General features: G+C 44.8%; 1 protein-coding gene across 1 annotated transcript in view; it reads left to right on the top strand.

Annotated features, from left to right (window-relative positions):
* The window catches only part of DTD1 (D-aminoacyl-tRNA deacylase 1), a 258513-nt gene extending 240840 nt beyond the window's left edge, over positions 1-17673 (top strand). Inside the window, exon 6 of the mRNA XM_077282814.1 lies at positions 17620-17673. The gene's annotated coding sequence lies outside the window, so the exon portion shown is untranslated. The remainder of the gene's footprint in view (positions 1-17619) is intronic.
* The last annotated feature ends 2365 nt before the right edge of the window (positions 17674-20038 follow it).

Below are 20038 nucleotides of genomic sequence, written 5' to 3'. Positions count from 1 at the left end.
CCACATCCTGATAGGAGCAGGTGAACAGAGGGGATGATGCACACAAGTTCAATTCCACAAGTGGCCACCGGGGGAGCCCAGAATCCAATTTCACAACATAACCCTTACCCTAACCCTTACCCTACCCCTAACCCTACCCCTAACCCTAACCCTAGGGATCCAAACCCTAACCCTACCCCTAACCCTACCCCTAACCCTACCCCTAACCCTAACCCTAGGGATCCAAACCCTACCCCTAACCCTAACCATAACCCTTGGGATCCTAACCCTAACCCTAACCCTAGGGATCCTAACCTTAACCCTAACCCTAAGGGTTAGGATCCTGTTGTGAATTTGGATTCTGGGCTCCCCCGGTGGCCGCTTGTGGAATTGGACTTGTCATCCTCTTTCCTGTTTCACCTGATTCCATCAGTAGTGGGTGTCGCTATTTAAGCTCATTTCTCTGGTGGTTTCTTGCCGGTCACCAATGTTATCTGATGCCTCTCAGTGCTTGTTCCTGCTTCTAGACAACTACTAGATAAGTTGGACTTTTGTCCATGTTTTGTTTTGCCTATTTGTTCCAGTTCACAGCTGAAGTTTTGTTACTGTGTCTGGAAAGCTCTCGTTGATCAGGGATTGCTACTCTGGCGTTATGAGTTAATGCCAGAGTTTAAGGTAATCTCTGGATGGTGTTTTGTTAGTGTTTTTCTGCTGACCATGAAAGTATACTATCTGTCTTCTGCTATCTAGTAAGCGGACCTCAAATTTGCTAAGACTATTTTCCTGCTGCGTTTGTTGTTTCATCTGAACTCACCGTCATTATATGTGGGGGGCTACTGTCTTCTTTGGAATATTTCTCTAGAGGTGAGCCAGGTCTTATATTTCCCTCTGCTAGCTATTTAGGTCTTAGGCCAGAGCTGGGCATCTAGCGATAAATAGGAAATGCTACCTGGCTATTTCTAGTTGCGCGGCAGGCTTAGTTCATGGTCAGTATAGTTCCATCTTCCGAGAGCTTGTCCCTCTATAGGCTTGCTATGATCTCTGCTTGCAGAGATCATGACAGTTTGACCGGCCAATAAAGTGTTAAAGACCCAGGTTGAGAAAGGAGAGTTATAAGAAGTCTGCTGGAATTTTTTTTTTTTTTTTTTTTTTTTTTCCTCCAGTCTGCCTTGCTGCAGTCTTTTTTCTCTCTCTCCTCCTAATCTCTGTATGCTCTGTGTGCACCTGACAATAATGGATCTCCAGAGTGTAACTGCGGGTTTGAATAATCTCATCACGAAAGTACAAAATTTACAAGATTTTGTGGTACATGCTCCGGTATCTGAGCCGAGAATTCCTTTGCCGGAGTTCTTCACAGGGAATAGAGCTAGCTTCCAGAATTTCCGAAATAATTGTATGCTTTATTTGTCCCTGAAGTCTCGTTCAGCTGGAGACCCTGCTCAGCAGGTTAGGATTGTGATTTCCTTGCTCAGGGGTGACCCTCAAGATTGGGCCTTCTCATTGCCAGCAGGGGATCCTGCGTTACGCGATGTTGATGCGTTTTTTCTGGCCTTGGGCTTGCTTTATGAGGAACCTCATTTGGAACTTCAGGCAGAAAAAACTTTGATGGCACTATCTCAGGGGCAAGACGAAGCTGAAGTTTTCTGCCAAAAATTCCGTAAATGGTCTGTGCTTACTCAGTGGAATGAGTGCGCCTTGGCGGCAACTTTCAGAGAAGGTCTCTCTGATGCCGTTAAGGATGTTATGGTGGGGTTCCCTTTGCCTGCAGGTCTGAATGAGTCCATGACAATGGCTATTCAGATTGATAGGCGTCTGCGGGAGCGCAAACCGGTGCACCATCTGGCGGTGTCTATGGAAAAGACGCCAGAAAGTATGCAGTGTGATAGAATTCTGTCCAGGAGCGAGCGACAGAATTTTAGACGGAAGAATGGATTGTGTTTCTATTGTGGGGATTCTACTCATGTTATATCGGCATGCTCTAGGCGTACAAAGAAGCTTGATAAGTCTGTTTCCATTGGCACCATTCAGTCTAAGTTTATTTTGTCTGTAACCCTGATTTGCTCTTTGTCATCCATTGCCACGGACGCCTATGTTGACTCTGGCGCCGCTCTGAGTCTTATGGATTGGTCCTTTGCCAATCGTTGTGGTTTTGATTTAGAGCCTTTGGAGACTCTTATTCCTCTGAAGGGGATTGACTCCACCCCATTGGCTAATAATAAACCACAATACTGGACACAAGTAACCATGCGTATCAATCCGGATCACCAGGAGATTATTCGTTTCCTGGTGCTGTATAATTTACATGACGATTTGGTACTGGGATTGCCATGGTTGCAGTCTCACAACCCAGTCTTGGACTGGAGAGCAATGTCTGTGTTGAGCTGGGGATGTAAGGGTATTCATGGGGACGTACCTTTGGTTTCTATTTCGTCGTCCATTCCCTCTGAAGTCCCTGAGTTCCTCTTTGATTATCAAGACGTCTTTGACGAACCCAAGCTTGGGTCGTTACCTCCGCACCGTGAGTGCGATTGTGCCATAGATTTGATACCGGGTTGTAAATATCCAAAGGGTCGTTTGTTTAATTTGTCTGTGCCGGAACATGCTGCTATGCGGGAATATATAAAGGAGTCTTTGGAAAAGGGACATATTCGTCCATCTTCTTCTCCCTTGGGAGCTGGGTTTTTCTTTGTCTCAAAAAAAGACGGCTCTTTGAGACCATGTATTGATTATCGGCTTCTGAATAAGATCACTGTTAAGTATCAATACCCATTGCCATTGCTTACTGATTTGTTTGCTCGTATAGAGGATGCTAAGTGGTTCTCTAAAATTGATCTTCGTGGGGCGTATAATTTGGTGCGGATCAGGCAGGGGGATGAGTGGAAGACCGCATTTAATACGCCCGAGGGCCACTTTGAGTATTTGGTCATGCCTTTTGGTCTTTCTAATGCCCCTTCAGTTTTCCAGTCTTTTATGCATGATATTTTCCGCGATTTTCTGGATAAATTTATGATAATATATCTGGATGATATTCTGATTTTTTCTGATGACTGGGACTCTCATGTCCAGCAGGTCAGGAGAGTTTTTCAGGTTCTGCGGTCTAATTCTTTATGTGTGAAGGGGTCTAAGTGCGTTTTTGGGGTCCAGAAAATTTCCTTTTTGGGGTATATTTTTTCTCCCTCTTCCATTGAGATGGATCCCGTCAAGGTGCAAGCTATTTGTGACTGGACTCAGCCCTCCTCTCTTAAGGGTCTTCAGAGATTTTTGGGCTTTGCCAACTTTTACCGCCGATTTATTGCTGGTTTTTCGGATGTCGTTAAACCACTGACTGATTTGACCAGACAAGGCGCTGATGTTGCTAATTGGTCCCCTCATGCTGTAGAGGCCTTTCAGGAGCTTAAGCGCCGTTTTGCCTCTGCCCCTGTGTTGCGTCAGCCTGATGTGAATCTGCCTTTTCAGGTTGAGGTTGACGCTTCGGAGATCGGAGCTGGGGCAGTGTTGTCGCAGAAAGGTTCCGACTGCTCCGTCATTAGGCCTTGTGCCTTCTTTTCTCGCAAATTTTCGCCCGCAGAGCGGAATTATGATGTTGGGAATCGGGAGCTTTTGGCCATGAAGTGGGCGTTTGAGGAGTGGCGCCATTGGCTCGAGGGGGCTAGGCATCAGGTGGTGGTATTGACTGACCACAAAAATTTGATTTATCTTGAGACTGCCAGACGCCTGAATCCTAGACAGGCGCGCTGGTCTTTATTTTTTTCTCGCTTTAATTTTGTGGTGTCATACCTACCGGGTTCTAAGAATGTTAAGGCAGATGCCCTTTCTAGGAGTTTTGACCCGGACTCTCCTGGTAATTCTGAACCCACAGGTATCCTTAGGGAGGGAGTAATTTTGTCGGCCGTTTCTCCTGATCTGCGGCGGTCCTTGCAAGAGTTTCAGGCGGATAGACCGGATCGTTGTCCGCCTGATAGACTGTTTGTTCCGGATGATTGGACCAGCAGAGTCATCTCTGAGGTACATTCTTCTGCATTGGCAGGTCATCCCGGAATTTTTGGTACCAGGGATTTGGTGGCAAGATCCTTCTGGTGGCCTTCTCTGTCACGAGATGTGCGAGTCTTTGTGCAGTCATGTGACGTTTGTGCTCGGGCCAAGTCTTGTAGTTCTCGGGCTAGCGGACTGCTGTTGCCCTTGCCTATTCCTAAGAGGCCTTGGACACACATCTCGATGGATTTTATTTCAGATCTGCCTGTTTCCCAGAGGATGTCTGTCATCTGGGTGGTCTGTGACCGTTTCTCTAAAATGGTCCATTTGGTTCCTCTGCCCAAGTTGCCTTCTTCTTCTGAGTTGGTTCCTCTGTTTTTTCAGAATGTTGTCCGATTGCACGGTATTCCTGAGAATATTGTTTCTGACAGAGGTACCCAATTTGTGTCTAGATTTTGGCGGGCATTCTGTGCTAGGATGGGCATAGATTTGTCTTTTTCATCTGCTTTTCACCCTCAGACTAATGGCCAGACCGAGCGGACTAATCAGACCCTTGAGACATATCTGAGGTGTTTTGTCTCTGCTGACCAGGATGATTGGGTTGCTTTTTTGCCATTGGCAGAGTTCGCCCTCAATAATCGGGCCAGTTCTTCCACCTTGGTGTCCCCGTTTTTCTGTAATTCGGGGTTTCACCCTCGATTTTCCTCCGGTCAGGTGGAATCCTCGGATTGTCCTGGAGTGGATGCGGTGGTGGAGAGATTGCATCACATCTGGGGGCAGGTTATGGACAATTTGAAGTTGTCCCAGGAGAAGACTCAGCGTTTTGCCAACCGTCATCGTCGTGTTGGTTCTCGGCTTTGTGTTGGAGATTTAGTGTGGTTGTCTTCTCGTTTTGTCCCTATGAGGGTCTCTTCTCCTAAGTTTAAACCTCGGTTCATCGGCCCTTATAGAATATTGGAGATTCTTAATCCTGTTTCTTTCCGTTTGGACCTCCCTGCGTCCTTTTCCATTCATAACGTTTTTCATCGGTCGTTATTGCGCAGGTATGAGGTACCTGTTGTGCCTTCAGTTGAGCCTCCTGCTCCGGTGTTGGTTGAGGGTGAGTTGGAGTACGTTGTGGAGAAAATTTTGGACTCTCGTGTTTCCAGACGGAAACTCCAGTATCTGGTCAACTGGAAGGGTTACGGCCAGGAGGATAATTCTTGGGTCAATGCATCTGATGTTCATGCTTCTGATCTTGTTCGTGCCTTCCATAGGGCTCATCCTGGTCGCCCTGGTGGATCTGGTGAGGGTTCGGTGCCCCCTCCTTGAGGGGGGGGTACTGTTGTGAATTTGGATTCTGGGCTCCCCCGGTGGCCGCTTGTGGAATTGGACTTGTCATCCTCTTTCCTGTTTCACCTGATTCCATCAGTAGTGGGTGTCGCTATTTAAGCTCATTTCTCTGGTGGTTTCTTGCCGGTCACCAATGTTATCTGATGCCTCTCAGTGCTTGTTCCTGCTTCTAGACAACTACTAGATAAGTTGGACTTTTGTCCATGTTTTGTTTTGCCTATTTGTTCCAGTTCACAGCTGAAGTTTTGTTACTGTGTCTGGAAAGCTCTCGTTGATCAGGGATTGCTACTCTGGCGTTATGAGTTAATGCCAGAGTTTAAGGTAATCTCTGGATGGTGTTTTGTTAGTGTTTTTCTGCTGACCATGAAAGTATACTATCTGTCTTCTGCTATCTAGTAAGCGGACCTCAAATTTGCTAAGACTATTTTCCTGCTGCGTTTGTTGTTTCATCTGAACTCACCGTCATTATATGTGGGGGGCTACTGTCTTCTTTGGAATATTTCTCTAGAGGTGAGCCAGGTCTTATATTTCCCTCTGCTAGCTATTTAGGTCTTAGGCCAGAGCTGGGCATCTAGCGATAAATAGGAAATGCTACCTGGCTATTTCTAGTTGCGCGGCAGGCTTAGTTCATGGTCAGTATAGTTCCATCTTCCGAGAGCTTGTCCCTCTATAGGCTTGCTATGATCTCTGCTTGCAGAGATCATGACAGGATCCTAACCCTAAGGGTTAGGGTTAGGATCCCTAGGGTTAGGGTTAGGATCCCTAGGGTTACTAGGGATCCTAACCTTAGGGTTAGGGTTAGGTTTAGGGTTAGGATCCCTAGTAACCCTAGGGTTAGGGTTTTCTTGTTTTTTCTTGTGTTTAGGGTTAGGGTTTTCTTGTTTTTTCTTGTGTTTAGGGTTAGGGTTAGGGATAGGGTTTTCTTGATTTTTCTTGTGTTTTCTTGTGTTTTTCGGCAAAAAACGCATGCGTTTTTAACGCAAGCAAACGCATGTGCTTAAAAATGCATGCGTTTAGGCTACGTTCACATTTGCGGTCGGCGCCGCAGCCAGGGCCGGCCTTTGCCCTGTGCGACCTGTGCGGCCGCACAGGGCGCCAAGGCTTACTAGAAGGCATAGGGCGCCGATTTGAGCCTTTGATTTAATTAGCAGTTAATCATCGGCTGGCCCGAGGGCGCTCGCACCTATTGTGGCGCCCGCCGCCGCTGTCCCACTCCCAGCGGGCGCTCGGCTTTGTGCATGTGACGTTATGTCACACGCACAAGCCTTTCTCCCCGCCGGGCAGGGACAGCACGTAGGGAACTTTAGTTCCGCCTACTGCTGTCCCCAGCGGGGAGAGATTGGCTGTGTGCACAGCGTGTGACATGACGTCACACGTCCCTGGGCGCCGCCGCTCTGTTCCCGGAAAGGAAGAAGAGAACAGAGCAGAGGAGGACCGAAGAGCTGAGCTGCGCCTGTGTTCCGTATGGCTGCCCGCCTGCTTTCTGTGCACAGGACCTGTGATGAGGTCACAGGAGGGGAGGAGTCAGGGGTCACATGATCGTGACCTCCGAAGTTGTGCTGGTTGGCAACTTGCCGCTGCAGGATGAGGTAAGTAATGGCTGTGTGTGGGGTCAGGAGGTGTACAGTGTGGATGTAGCAGAGCTGTGTGTGTGCGAGGTGTGGGGAGCGGAGCCGTGTGTGTGCGAGGTGTGCAGAGCGGAGCCGTGTGTGTGCGAGGTGTACGGAGCGGAGCCGTGTGTGTGCGAGGTGTACGGAGCGGAGCCGTGTGTGCGAGGTGTGCGGAGCGGAGCCGTGTGTGTGCGAGGTGTACGGAGCGGAGCCGTGTGTGTGCGAGGTGTACGGAGCGGAGCCGTGTGTGCGAGGTGTGCGGAGCGGAGCCGTGTGTGTGCGAGGTGTACGGAGCGGAGCCGTGTGTGTGCGAGGTGTACGGAGCGGAGCCGTGTGTATGAGGTGTACGGAGCGGAGCTGAATGTGTACGAGGTGTATGGAGCGGAGCGCGTGTGTACGGAGCGGAACCGTGTGTGCAAAGTGTACGGAGCGCAGCCGCGTGTGTAGGAGTAGCTATGTGTGGCCATTATATGGTACGAAGTATCATGTGCGGCCAATATACGGTACGGAGCATCATGTGCGGTCATTATACAATATGGAGCATCATGTGCAGCCAGTATACAGTATGGAGCCTCATGTGCAGTCATTATACAGTATGGAGCATCATGTGCGGTCATTATACAGTATGGAGCATCATGTGGGGTCATTATACAGTATGGAGCATCATGTGGGGTCATTATACAGTATGGAGCATCATGTGCGGTCATTATACAGTATGGAGCGTCATGTGCGGCCATTATACAGTATGGAGCATCATGTGTGGCCATTGTACACTATGGAGCGTCGTGTGTGGCCATTGTACACTATGAAGCGTCGTGTGTGGCCATTGTACAGTATGGAGCGTCGTGTGTGGCCATTGTACACTATGGAGCGTCATGTGTGGCCATTGTACAGCATGGAGCGTCGTGTGTGGCCATTGTACACTATGGAGCGTCGTGTGTGGCCATTGTACAGTATAGAGCGTCGTGTGTGGCCATTGTATAGTATGGAGCGTCGTGTGTGGCCATTGTACAGTATGGAGCGTCGTGTGTGGCCATTGTACACTATGGAGCGTCATGTGTGGCCATTGTACAGCATGGAGCGTCGTGTGTGGCCATTGTACAGTATGGAGCGTCGTGTGTGGCCATTATACAGTATGGAGCATCGTGTGTGGTCATTATACAGTATGGAGCGTCGTGTGTGGCCATTGTATAGTATGGAGCGTCGTGTGTGGCCATTGTACAGTATGGAGCGTCGTGTGTGGCCATTGTACACTATGGAGCGTCATGTGTGGCCATTGTACAGCATGGAGCGTCGTGTGTGGCCATTGTACAGTATGGAGCGTCGTGTGTGGCCATTATACAGTATGGAGCATCGTGTGTGGTCATTATACAGTATGGAGCGTCGTGTGTGGCCATTGTACAGTATGGAGCGTCGTATGTGGCCATTGTACAGTATGGAGCGTCGTGTGTGGCCATTGTACACTATGGAGCGTCGTGTGTGGCCATTGTACACTATGGAGCGTCGTGTGTGGCCATATTTTTTTTGTTCATAATTATTGTTTACGAAACATTGTGATCAGAAGTGCTAAATGGGGTTGGGGCGTGGCTAGTTGTGAAATGGGTGTGGTCAGAGGTGTGGCCTAAAATTTGCAGCGGCGCGCTACGCGCGCCGCTGACTTTGTCCCTCTTTCCCTTCCTCAAAAGTTGGGAGGTATGAATTTACAAAGCTGCCAATTGTCCAGGGGGGGCGGCGGGGGGGAATGGGGGGATTCATTTGTGGAATTTACAAAGTCTTACATGTTTCTAGTTACTTATCACCTGCTCACCTCTGCCACCCTAGGTTTAAATGAGTAGATAGATGGTGATAGATAGTAGCCTGTGGACTGCACTAATAAGACCTTTGGTCCACACCTAACCTTTCCAGGGAGGAATAGCATTTGTCAGGCAAGATGAGCCCTAAGAAAGCGTCTGGTGCACAGAACAGGAAGCGAAAGGCCTTAGCAGAGCAGGCAATTCAAAAGCAAGCAGGGGCTTTAAAAAGACTGTTTGTAAAATCTTCTGAACATGGTGGTGGCACCAATGTACCGAGCACTGCTGAGGAATCGACTTCAGATGTTCCGCAGCAAGAATGTGAAATAAGGAGCGGTATGGACACAATTCCATTGGAGCCAGGAGAACCGTCAACGTCATTGCAAATTGCACACGGCACCTGACCTGCTGCCACCCATCCGGAACGCCTCTCCATTCTGGCCGTCATCTCTGCGCTCCGATTGGCTGTGAGCGTCAGGCAGACAGCCAATCAGAGTGCAGGGGTGACTGCCAGCGAGGAGAGGCGTTGCAGACGGACGGCAGCAGGTGGGGTGCGATGCGGACCGGAAGTAAGTGAGCGGCAGGTATGCCGTTCGGGGGTTTGCGAGGACACCCAGATGGTGGGGAAACCCTTAATGGGATGCCCCTGACTCGATAGGGCTGTAGACCGAGAGTCATTTTTTAAACTTTTGGACCGCTTTAAAGCACTTTATAACTCCCGTTATTGCAGTATTAGTGTATTTGGATATTCTTGAAGTGTTTTGCAGGGAAACACAAGTTTTCTAAGTAAACGTGTTGTCAATACTAAAGCGTTATTGTTTTCTTTCAAAGTTTGGGGGGGGGGGGGGGCGCCGTCTTGCAGTCTCGCACAGGGCGCCTTTTGGGCTAAGTCCGGCCCTGGCCGCAGCGTCGGGCGCCGCAGCGTCGCCGCATGCGTCATGCGCCCCTATATTTAACATGGGGGCGCATGGACATGCGTCGCACTTGCGTTTTGCGCCACATGCGTCCCTGCGGCGCCTGCGTCCGGGCGCAGAGGACGCAGCAAGTTACATTTTTGCTGCGTCCAAAATCAATGAAAAAAAGGACGCATGCGGCGCAAAATGCAGCGTTGTGCATGCGTTTTGCTGCGTTTTTGTTTGCGTTGTGCGTTGCGGCGCCGACGCTGCGGTGCACAACGCAAATGTGAACGTAGCCTTAAATAGACAGCAATGCATTTTTTTGCCGCGAATAAACGCATACTACATGTTGCATTTCTGCAAATGAACACACGCGTCAAAAACGCATGCATTGCCGAAAACGCGTCAAAACGCACGCTAAAAAACGCATGCGTTTTTTAATGTTAAGTATAGAAAAAAAAACTCATGCGTTTTTTAGCGCTAAAACGCTGCAGATCAAAACGCAAGTGTGAAACCAGCCTCATCGGTGCATGCTGCCGCTTCCGTTCCTATAGATGGTGTGTGTGAAGGACCTGTGATGACGTCGCGGTCTTCTGATTGGTCGCGTGACCGCTCGTGACCGCGACATCATGGAAGGTCCTGCACACACACCATCTATAGGAACGGACGCCGCTGAGGAGATCGGCTGTCTGCAGGTGAGTATAACCATTTTTTTTATTTTTTTTAATTATTTTTAAACATTCTATCTTTTACTATTGATGCTGCATAAGCAGGATCTATAGTAAAAAGTTAGTCACACTTGTTAAACACTATGTTTGACAAGTGTGACCAACCTGTCAGTCTGTTTTCCAAGCGATGCTACAGATCGCTTGGAAAACTTTAGCATTCTGCAAGCTAATTTCGCTTGCAAAATGCTAAAAAAACCACGAAAAAAACAGGAAAAAAATGCAAAAAAAAATGCGGATTTCTTGCAGAAAACTTCCGGTTTTCTTCAGGAAATTTCTGCAAGAAATCCTGACTTGTGCACATACCCTCAATGTGCTGATTGAAATGAGTTTCCATGATCAAACAGGTGCACACAAGTCTATATCTCCAATGCCCAAAGTCGAGTGTCAGGTGAAAAAGTGTACAGAGCATCAGCCGCTGCTGGACTCAGGAGCAGTGGAAATCTTGATACTTTAAGTGGTCACGCCCCTACTGGTAAATTAGACTAAGAGTATGCGCAAATGACGTCTTTTTCGGGTGTTCAATGTTAAATAAAACATTGAAAGGAATGCACATATATGTATACTGCAGTGTAAAAACAACTTGCTGTGCATATGTTTAGTATTTTGAGCTTCTTTTCTCAGGTTCCCAAAGACGACAAACTGTTAAAAATGTTAGCACTCTATACTTCAGTTTATTGAATACAATTTCAATTTAAAAAACCTGGCGGCCAAAAGATGTTAGAAAAAAACGACAGACTCGTTGGCTTTGGCACAAGTCTAAAGACATCATGTGCACATACCCTTTACATAGTAGATAAGACACCCATACACATAAGATTAAAATTGGCCAAACCAGTTGAAATCGACAGGGTTCGACTGACAGTCTAATGTGCATGGGTGCCTCTGACTGAGGATTGTTGGGGGTAAAAAGGTTCAGCGTGTCCAATTTGCAACTGGAGATACTTTTTTTTTTTTTCCCTAATAGATAAGCTGCCGCCGGAGATGGCTGGCAGAAACGCTCTCATAGAGAACACAGGAGCACTCAGGAGAGCGAGAGATCCTGTGTATGGGAGAGTTCGTACAGCTGTCTAAAATGTATGGTGAGCATTAGTCAAGCACCTGAATAGTTGACTTATATGGCCTCATTCAGATGGCTGTAGTTTAGTCTAGCACACTGACCCTACGTTGATCTAGCACAAATCTAATAAATTTTCCTCTTAATGACCATCAATATGACTTAAAACTGATCTGCGATACAAGAGATTAGCATCCCCCTATGGGTGACAATCCAGCGACTATCAGCTGTGCATTATAGCTCACAACTTGCTGCATTAGTCACGATCAGTGTTGGCACCGACCATGGCCGTTTAACCCCTCAAATACTGCTGTAAATAATGACTACAGCATCTAGATGGTTAACGGAGTGCAGGGGCTTTTTATTTAACCTCATCGGCACTTTGAGATCTTGATCGTGTGGTTCTGATGTTTGCGATGGCAATTCATGGCCAAATAACAGCCTTAAAGTCTTCCAACTATAGCGGCCTGTTCAGAAGTTGGAAACATTAAGGTGGTAAAAATACATTTTTTCATGAAAGAGATTCAGTGGGACCCTTTAACACATACCACGATTCATGATGCACAGATGAGAAATATAAGTTTAGTACAATGCCAAAGATTTCACTTATTTCTTACATTACATGAGTGATATGCATTGTAAATTCTAAAATAGCTCAGAACTGGTGAATTCTCGAAGTACACAGCACACAGAGTGATTGCAGACTTATAATTTTAGACCAGACAGTGTCGTCCTCCAGACAGTATTATGGGTACCACATAGTCCTCCATGCAATATTATGGACATCACATAGTCCTCCATACAGAATTATGAGCACCATACAGTCCTCCATACAGTATAATGGGTCCCATATATTGCTCAATATAGTATAATGGGCCCCATATATTGTTCCATACAGTATAATGGGCCACTTAAATTACTTCAAACAGCATAATGGCCAAATACACTGCTCAAAAAAATAAAGGGAACACTAAAATCCCACATCCTAGATATCGCTAAATGAAATATTCCAGTTGTAAATCTTTATTCACTACATAGTGGAATGTGTTGAGAACAATAAAACCTAAAAATTATCAACGTAAATCACAACTAATATCCCACGGAGGTCCGGAGTTGGAATAATGCTCAAATTCAAAGTGGAAAATGAAGTTACAGGCTGATCCAACTGGCCTGTTTCCTGGGAGTGCCTCCAGCCTCTGGACACTACGCTGACACACAGCAAACCTTCTTGCCACAGTTTGCATTGATTTGCCATCCTGGATGAGCTGCACTACCTGAGCCCCTTGTGTGGGTTGTAGAGTCTGTCTCATGCTACCACGAGTGTGAAAGCACAACCAACATTCAAAAGTGACCAAAACATCAGCCAGAAAGCATTGGTACTGAGATGTGGTCTGTGGTCCCCACCTGCAGAATCACTCCTTTATTGAGTGTGTCTTGATAATTGCCAATAATTTCCATCTGTTGTCTATTCCATTTGCACAACATCATGTGAAATTGATTGTCAAACAGTGTTGCTTCCTAAGTGGACAGTTTGATTTCACAGAAGTTTGATTTACTTGGAGTTATATTCTGTTGTTTAAGTGTTCCCTTTATTTTTTTGAGCAGTGTATATTGCTCCATACAGTATAAAGGGTGCCATATAATGTTCCATACAGTATAATGGGCCCCATATAATGTTCCATGCAGTATATAATGGTCTTATATATTGCTACATACAGTATAATGGGCCCCATTATAAACAAGTGGATGTGATTATAATCATAAAGTATAGAATAAGGACAGGGTAATAATGTAAAATTGGTGGTAGGCTGTTCCGTTATTCACAAGTCCAAGCCCAAACAACTACGGGAAACTAGCTAAGGCTGAAAATGCAGATTGAGTTCATTATATAATTCAAGAACATTAAATTAAATTAAAGCAGGACCTATGAGTATAAACCTACAAAAATACTGGAATGTTGACTGAAAGCTCATTTGTACTTACCTATATCCTCAGGGTTGTAGTGGCTATTAATACATATGGGCACATCATGATCTTACTGATAGCATCAGCATATAAGACGTGTGGAATTGTAAATGATTCACATACCGTGCTCTTGGGAAAGTTCTTCATTATTATGCGCATGATCATACTTTCAGTTATATAGTTATTCCCTGTGCTGCATTCATTTTTGCACTCTACCGGCCGTGAATGCCAAGTCATTTCATGCAGATCTACACACAGATCTCAGATAATAACTTCTACTTACATTCTGCATTAAAAATATTTTCATTGTCTTCATTAACTTTTTTATAAAATTTCAGCTGTGATGATGCCTTTGCTTTTTTTAGAATTTAAATGTTATGGAACTAGAACATTTCTTTAAACAAGTACCTCTGTAATTTTGGTAAATACATTTTTCATGAGTAAAGCATTGATTTAGGAAAAGCCATCATTGAAGTGTCAGTGTGTCCAACCCCTCCAGACCTCCACTGATCAGTAAAATTAAAGGCACTTGTGAAATTACACTAAGGCTACATTCCCATAATGATTTTTTGGTTAGTTTTTTAAGCTGCATATTTTCGAAAAAAATGCAAGAAACCTTTTTTACTTATTGGGTGTAGAAAAATCTGCAACATCAAAAACTCATCAAAAGCTCATAATGGGAACGTACCTTTATGGGTCATTAACATGACTGATTATCTCACATGACTGCTATCCATGGTTTTCATGGTTAGCACCCCTACATATGATATCCTATAGGGCTGTGCATATGTCAGATTTTTTGCCTAGGACCAAGTGGTCCATGGAAAAAATCTGAGACATACAGTGGGGCAAAAAAGTATTTAGTCAGTCAGCAATAGTGCAAGTTCCACCACTTAAAAAGATGAGAGGCGTCTGTAATTTACATCATAGGTAGACCTCAACTATGGGAGACAAACTGAGAAAAAAAAATCCAGAAAATCACATTGTCTGTTTTTTTATCATTTTATTTGCATTTTATGGTGGAAAATAAGTATTTGGTCAGAAACAAAATTTAATCTCAATACTTTGTAATATAGCCTTTGTTGGCAATGACAGAGGTCAAACGTTTTCTGTAAGTCTTCACAAGGTTGCCACACACTGTTGTTGGTATTTTGGCCCATTCCTCCATGCAGATCTCCTCTAGAGCAGTGATGTTTTTGGCTTTTCGCTTGGCAACACGGACTTTCAACTCCCTCCAAAGGTTTTCGATAGGGTTGAGATCTGGAGACTGGCTAGGCCACTCCAGGACCTTGAAATGCTTCTTACGAAGCCACTCCTTCGTTGCCCTGGCGGTGTGCTTTGGATCATTGTCATGTTGAAAGACCCAGCCACGTTTCAACTTCAATGCCCTTGCTGATGGAAGGAGGTTTGCACTCAAAATCTCACAATACATGGCCCCATTCATTCTTTCATGTACCCGGATCAGTCGTCCTGGCCCCTTTGCAGAGATACAGCCCCAAAGCATGATGTTTCCACCACCATGCTTTACAGTAGGTATGGTGTTTGATGGATGCAACTCAGTATTCTTTTTCCTCCAAACACGACAAGTTGTGTTTCTACCAAACAGTTCCAGTTTGGTTTCATCAGACCATAGGACATTCTCCCAAAACTCCTCTGGATCATCCAAATGCTCTCTAGCAAACTTCAGACGGGCCCGGACATGTACTGGCTTAAGCAGTGGGACACGTCTGGCACTGCAGGATCTGAGTCCATGGTGGCGTAGTGTGTTACTTATGGTAGGCCTTGTTACATTGGTCCCAGCTCTCTGCAGTTCATTCACTAGGTCCCCCCGCGTAGTTCTGGGATTTTTGCTCACCGTTCTTGTGATCATTCTGACCCCACGGGGTGGGATTTTGCGTGGAGCCCCAGATCGAGGGAGATTATCAGTGGTCTTGTATGTCTTCCATTTTCTAATTATTGCTCCCACTGTTGATTTCTTCACCCCAAGATGGTTGGCTATTGCAAATTCAGTCTTCCCAGCCTGGTGCAGGGCTACAATTTTGTTTCTGGTGTCCTTTGACAGCTCTTTGGTCTTCACCATAGTGGAGTTTGGAGTCAGACTGTTTGAGGGTGTGCACAGGTGTCTTTTTATACTGATAACAAGTTTAAACAGGTGCCATTACTACAGGTAATGAGTGGAGGAAAGAGGAGACTCTTAAAGAAGAAGTTACAGGTCTGTGAGAGCCAGAAATCTTGATTGTTTGTTTCTGACTAAATACTTATTTTCCACCATAAAATGCAAATAAAATGATAAAAAAACAGACAATGTGATTTTCTGGATTTTTTTTTCTCAGTTTGTCTCCCATAGTTGAGGTCTACCTATGATGTAAATTACAGACGCCTCTCATCTTTTTAAGTGGTGGAACTTGCACTATTGCTGACTGACTAAATACTTTTTTGCCCCACTGTATCCGATTTTGATCCAATAGTTAGGATCAAAATCAGCAACGCAAGTCTATGGGTTCCTGAAAGAAATTGGATAAGATCCGAGTGTGGTCCCAGTTTCATGGATTAACAGAAAGTACAAGGTGGAAATTTTTTTTTCTCTCTTCACATATGAGAAAAACTGATGACACTCTAATCAAAGTGTGATCAGACTAATTAGTCTGTTTTTCACATATGTGGAGAAACTGATCATGTGAGCATAGCCTAAGAAGCATTTTCGGGTTCAGCATCGGTAATAAAAATCTTCTATTCCTAAGGGACTATGAAATATGGGCCATCAATGTGGTACTCCAATGAAGACTATTTTTTAAAGACTATGTGAACTTTGTTAATCATTTTCTTATTAATGCATCCAAACAATGAAGTAGCTTAGAACGTCATCTTGATTTCAAATATATTGCAGTTTTTTCTACATTGCTCCTATGCAGACTTATGATTACAGACTAAAAATGAATCCTGCATAGTCTGATAGTTTTGTTTGTACAATGTATTATATTAGTTGTTATTGATGTTTGAAAACGCTAACAAAATGCATTTTTAAGTAAATGAATTTGGATTTTTGTGCTGTCATATACAGCTCTGTGGCTTTGTAATTCCTTATTTCAAAGAGAACCCACCATCAGGATTTTGTACCCTAAACTAAACTAATGTCATGCATATAAAGGAGCTATCATGTTGATTACATCCTTTTCTTTCTTATAGAAATCCATTCTTCTGTTTTAGAAAAATCCACAGTTGAAGTTGTATGTTAATGAGCTGCAAGTGCAGTGGATTTGGACATTGCACTTACAGCTCTATTGCTGCTGTCTAACAGCCACAAAACATGCCTCAGGGACTCAAACATATTCAGGTCTGCCACTAGAAATTTCAGGGTCCCTAGCGAGCAACATTTATGAGTCCCCTTTAGACTCCCCCAGGCTCCACCCCTTCACTCTTGGAACTTGGAAAAACTCCACTTCTGCACCACGTCATCACATATCACACATTAAGAGTTCCCATCGAACACCAGATCACATACATAGCCTTCAGATTTTATTTTGGCCAAAAGATTTTACAAGCAACCACCAAGACAAGAAGACTCTTTTGGCCGTGCCTTACTCTATACTCCTTTTAGGTAATTTTTTTTAATTTTTCGTTAAGGGAATGAGTCGCATATATTTTTTAAATGATCAATAATACCACAAACAATGAAAAAATACTGTCACAAAACGAGCGAGCCACATATTTCCACCACATAGTGATTGAATAATACCACATAAAAGGAACAAATACCACCACATGACCATACCACAAATTACAACCACATAGTGACCAAATTCTACAATACTGATCATGAATAAAAAAAAATCGCACAATTAATATTACTTGCGGTGTCATTGTACATAGGAGCTCTGTTTATAGTGTTATTTTACAGGTAATATAGTGATCACCAGTGACACTATACACAGGAGTTCTTCATAAAGTGTCAGTGTAACAGGTTATACAGTGATAACCAGTGACATTATATATAGGAACTCTGTATATAGTGTATAGTGTACAGGTAACACAGTGATCACCAGTGACTTTATACACAGGAGTTCTGTATATAGTGTCAGTGTACAGATAATGCAGTAGTCATCAGTTACATTATATACAGGAGTTCTGCATATAGTGTCATTATACAGGTAATACAGTGATCACCAGTGACATTAAACATAGGAGCTCTGTATATGCTAAATAGTGTATAGTGTAAGTAGACAGGTAACACACTGACTTACCAGTGACGTCTCTAATTAAAGTCCTTCATTTTTGCTTTTCTTCTTCATCCAGTGCAGACCGCCATCACTTCTTCCAGCAAGGACACGTCTCTGCATAAAATAACTGTTCTCTAGAGCATGTGTTGTGGATTCTGTTTGCGGGCTCCCTCTGGTGGTTACTGCTGGTACTGGGTGACTTTGGTGGGTTGCGGCCTTTGGTTTCCATCTGTCCATCAGAGGCTGGGTGTTTCCTATTTTACCTGGCCTTTCTGTCATTTCCCTTGCCGGCTATCAATGTGTTCAGATGTGCTCTGTTTGGTTCCTGCCTACCTGCTCCCAGATCTTTCAGGATAAGCTAAGTGCTGATTTTCAGTTGTTTGGTTTTTTGTCCAGCTTGCTTAGAATGTCTCTTTGTTAGCTGGTTGCTCTAGTGGACTGAGGTTCTCCCCATGTGCCATGAGTTGGCACATGGGTTCTTGTAATCTCAGGATGGTTTTTTTGATTAGGGTTTTTTGCTGACCGCTCAGTCCCCTTTTGTGTCATTCTGCTTTCTAGTTTTCAGCGGGCCTCTATTTGCTAAAGCTATATACATCATCTCTATGTGTGTGCCTTCCTCTCATTTCACCGTCAATACATGTGGGGGGCAACTATATCTTTGGGGTTAATTCCTCTGGAGGCAAGTGAGGTCTTTGTTTTCTCTGCAGTACTAGTTAGCTCTTAGGCTGGTGCGTGGCGTCTAGAACCAACGTAGGCACGCTCCCTGGCTATCTCTAGTTGCGTTTGTCAGGCGTAGGGCAGCGGTCAGCCCAGGTTCCATCACCCTAGAGCTCGTCCGATATTTATTATCTTTGCTTATCCAGTGCTATCCCTAGCCATTGGGGATTCATGACAGTATAGCCGGCCCACAAAGTGTTAATTGTTTGGGCTGAAGCAGGAGAAAAAGAAGTGTTCAAGGGAAATTTTTTTTTTTTTTTTCCTTCAGAGTTTTGCTGCCTAGCCCTTAATTGCTGTCTAGCTGCTTCTTACCTCCTCTTAACCCTTGAATGGCTCTGATCTTAGCTGTTTATCATGGATGTCCAGAGTTTGGCTTCCAGCCTGAGTAATCTCGCGGCAAAGGTTCAAAACATACAGGATTTCGTGGTTCACACTCCCATGTCTGAACCTAGCATTCCTATTCCAGAGTTTTTTTCTGGAGATAGATCTACCTTCCTGAATTTCAGGAACAATTGTAAATTGTTTCTCTCTTTGAAATCTCGCTCCTCTGGAGACCCTGCTCAACAGGTCAAGATTGTTATATCGTTCCTACGGGGCGACCCTCAGAATTGGGCATTTGCATTGGCACCAGGGGATCCTGCATTGCTCAGTGTGGATGCGTTTTTTCTGGCATTGGGATTGCTCTATGAGGAACCTAACCTAGAGATTCAGGCTGAAAAGGCTTTATTAGCCCTCTCTCAGGGGCATGATGAAGCGGAAATATATTGTCAGAAATTTCGGAAATGGTTACGGTCTTTCTGAGGCCATTAAGGATATTATGGTGGGGTTCCCTGCGCCTACAGGTCTGAATGAGTCTATGGCTATGGCCATTCAGATTGATCGGTGTTTACGGGAGCACAAACCCGTGCACCAGTTGGCGGTGTCTTCTGAACAGGCACCTGAGACTATGCAATGTGATAGAATTCAGTCCAGAAGTGAACGGCAAAATTATAGGCGGAAAAATGGTTTGTGTTTTTATTGTGGTGATTCAGCTCATGTTATATCAGCATGCTCTAAACGCACAAAAAGGGTTGATAAATCTTTTGCCATTGATACTCTGCAGTCTAAGTTCATTTTGTCTGTGACTCTGATTTTTTCACTGTCTTCCATTTCCGTCGATGCCTATGTGGATTCAGGCTCTGCCCTGAGTCTTATGGATTGGTCATTTGCTAAACGCTGCGGTTTTAGTCTAGAGCCTCTGGAAGTTCCTATTCCTCTAAAAGGAATTGATTCTACACCATTGGCTATGAATAAACCGCAGTATTGGACACAAGTGACCATGCGCATGACTCCCGTTCATCAGGAGGTGATTCGCTTCCTTGTACTGTATAATTTACATGATGTACTAGTGCTTGGTCTGCCATGGTTACAAACTCATAATCCTGTCCTGGACTGGAAAACAATGTCTGTGCTAAGCTGGGGATGTCAGGGGGTTCATGATGATGCACCTCCGATTTCTATCGCTTCATCTACTCCTTCGGAGATCCCTGCGTTTTTGTCGGATTATAGGGATGTTTTTGAGGAGCCTAAGCTCAATTCGCTCCCTCCCCATAGAGAGTGTGACTGTGCTATAGAATTGATTCCTGGCAGTAAGTTCCCTAAGGGTCGTTTATTTAATCTGTCACTGCCAGAGCATACTGCTATGCGGAATTATATTAAGGAGTCCTTGGAAAAGGGACATATTCGTCCATCTTCGTCCCCTCTGGGAGCAGGTTTTTTTTTTGTGGCAAAAAAAGATG

This window comes from Ranitomeya variabilis, chromosome 2 (genome assembly GCF_051348905.1).
Source record: "Ranitomeya variabilis isolate aRanVar5 chromosome 2, aRanVar5.hap1, whole genome shotgun sequence".
Taxonomy (NCBI): domain Eukaryota; kingdom Metazoa; phylum Chordata; class Amphibia; order Anura; family Dendrobatidae; genus Ranitomeya; species Ranitomeya variabilis.
This window is presented reverse-complemented; position numbering and strand designations above follow the sequence as displayed.